Here is a 3,075-nt window from a genome sequence, read left to right on the forward strand (position 1 = left end):
CCTGCCTCATTCTGCTTTCTGGGGGTCAGAGCCGATGGTGGGGGTGAGTGCTCCCTGCTGGCCAGATGCTAGAGTTGGCTGCCCTAGAGAGCCCCCACTTTGCCAGCCACATGGTCAGGAGCTGCGGGGGGGGGGGTGGAGGAGGCTGCCTCCCGTGCCTGGGAGTCATACCAGGCCCTTTCAGGTAGCATTTCTGTGAGTGAGTCACAGAGGAATCTCCTCATGGCTGGGCTGGCCGTCACCCAGGGCAGTTCAGCCTACAGGTGACGCTCAGAGCTGACTGCGTAAGTCCAACTGAGCCTGTCTCCAGACCCGCAGCCAGGGTGTCTGAGCAGGGGACAGGCAGCAAGCGACGTGCTGGCGGCTGCATGCAGTGTGCGCATCGCACAAGTGTGTGTGTGCACGTGCAGGCACAGGTGTGCATCTGGCAGAGGGTGGGTGCAAACAAAGCAGACCCCCTATACTGAACACTGGCTGACCTCCAGCACACTCAGCGCAAGGTGCCTGATGCAGTTAAAGGAGGACAAGTGAGGCTGGCTAGCGGCTGGTGTAAGGGAGGCCAGCGTGCCATAGAGGCTCCCACCCCTGCCCCATTCAGCCAGTACTGCTGCACAAACACCAGTGCGCGTTTCCCCCATGATCATCTCAGCCGCTGGTGGGGATTGTGGGGGGAGGGGAATGCGGGCGCTGCAACCCCCTCCCCGCTTGCTAAAGCCAGATTCTACAGTGACACAAATCACCACCCAATCGGCTTGCTGATGCACCCAGGGCATGGCCCCAGGCTTCCTTCAGCAAGTCATTGGGCTGCTCTGTGCCTCAGTTTCCCCATCACCAAACTGGGGAGTAGTGAGCATGACCCACCTTCTCAGCCCCTGTGGGGGGTGGGGGGGAGGAGGGATCATGAACCTTCAGGGTGGGCCTGCCCACCCAGTGCTGGCTCTGCCCACCCAGTGCTGGCTCTCACGCCATGTGTACGAAAGCCTTGGTGCTAGGCCAGCCGGGGGCCTGAGCTAACTGGGTTGGGCTGGGCCTGGTTTGGGGGGGGGCAGGGGTAGGCAGCCGGTCCCCCCCCCAGTTTGTGGGTCACACAGCATGAGCGCTGCAATGGGTATCACCGTGCTGTAATGATTGGGGGGGAGGGGGGGAAGGCTGATGCACCAGGGTGCCCAGGAAGCAGCGGCAGGTGCTGGTTCTGTTCAGACCCCAATTGGCCGTACGCCTGGCTATGCACACTGTGGGGGTCAGACACCCAGCAACATTGGGATCTGACATCAGCGGTCGCGCCCCAGTTGCATGGCAGGTAATTTCAGCTGTTTGGGGCTGAGCTGCAGCACATGTCCCCTAGAGAGATGCTAGTCGAAGGCCTGAGCATCTCCCCCGTGCTGCAAGGGCCGTGCCTTGGCCCCCAGAGGATTGCTGGATGACTGACGTGCAGCTCGCAAAGGAGCCCCGTGTGTAATGCTGGACCCTGGCTGGGGCAGCCGCACAACATGAACCTGGCCCCTCCGGATCTAACCACAGCAGCCTCTCCTGGCTCAGTTCAAACCCCCAGCGCAGAGAGTGGCTGGGTCACGGCCCCTCACCGTCTATGCCGAGCCGCTGCCACTGGAGGGGGAACTGAGAGCCACATCCGGCAGTCCCATATTACGTGGGCCCCACGCTCCTGGCAGGTGGCTCTGTTACACACGCATCCCTTGGGATAGGGCCACCCCCCCCCCCCAGCGCCTTCAGATGGGTTCCGCCCTCCACAGAGCAGGGGCAGCTGCAGTATTCGGCACTGCAGCTGGATGTCCCCTGAGGCCAGTGCAGGGCAACGCTGGTTGGGATCCATGGTGGAGGCGGGCGGAAGGGAATACAGACTAGGAAAAGAAGACAGAATCAGGCCTGCCTTGTAATCCACAGCTCTATGAGCCACAGGGAAGGTGTGTCTCTCCCCGATCCCTGGGGGTCCCTTTGTGATCACTGGGCCCCTGCCCATGGAACTAGAAGACGATAGTGTAACTGCCTGGCTAGTGGGGAATGTATAGCATTGTGCTTCAGTGGATGGAATGAGCTGCATGTCATAGGCCCTATACTGCTACTGGAGAGTCCCCTTTAGCCCAAGGGGAGTCATTGACTGTAGCTGGCTGTGAAAGTGAAGGTGTACAGCAGCTCCCAGGACTGGGCACTTAGTCACTTACAGGAAAGTTGTTTCTTGACCCTTCCACCCCCCTTTAATGAGCCCCTTCCTCCCCGTACAACTGGCATGAGAAATTCTTTACCAGCCTCTGAGCCGGTGCTGCCAGCACAGAGAAAACCCTAGAGACCCAGGGGTTGTGGTCTGAGCACCCCACCCCAGCCTGGGCACAGGGGGAAGGGGGTGGATGCTGGCACGCACCTTGGCATCAGAGAGTGGTGGTTTTAATGCTGCAGGGTGCCCCTCAGCCACTAACCATTTGGGGCAGATGCACCCCTGTCCCATAACTGAGAAAACATGGTGGCACTGAGGGGTTGCAGGGTCCATCTTCCCCAGCCCACGAGGCACCAGATTCATTTTGCCTCACAGACAGATCCTGCTGCAGTGATTAGGATGCTAAGCTGGAATAGGGTGATCAGCCAGCAAGTGTGAAAAATTGGGATGGGGGGGGGGTGGGTAATAGAAGCCTATATAAGAAAAAGACCCCAAAATCAGGACTGTCCCTATAAAATTGGGATATTTGGTCACCCTACCTGGCTGGCCCAGGTCAGCCAGCCTTGATCTATGGGCAAGGACTCTAAACCCCTGAGAGGAGAGTCTCAGAGCCCAGGCTCCAGCCCAAATGTCTATATGGTCATTTTTAGCCCTGCAGCCAGAGCCTTGCAAGCCTGAATTTTTGATTGCAGCATAGCCGACCCCTCCACACTTAGAGCACTGGCTGGTGAGAGAAGAGACCCAGCTTCTCTTCCTGCATCTGCCACCGAGTTGCTGGGTGACTTTGGGTAAATCACTTCCCAGCTTAGCACACACTTACCTCCCACCTGTTTCTGGCTGGTCTATTTCGCTTGTAAACTCTCCAGGCCAGGGCCTCTCTCTCACTCTGTGGGTGACAGCACCTA

This window comes from Gopherus evgoodei, chromosome 23 (genome assembly GCF_007399415.2).
Source record: "Gopherus evgoodei ecotype Sinaloan lineage chromosome 23, rGopEvg1_v1.p, whole genome shotgun sequence".
NCBI lineage: Eukaryota > Metazoa > Chordata > Testudines > Testudinidae > Gopherus > Gopherus evgoodei.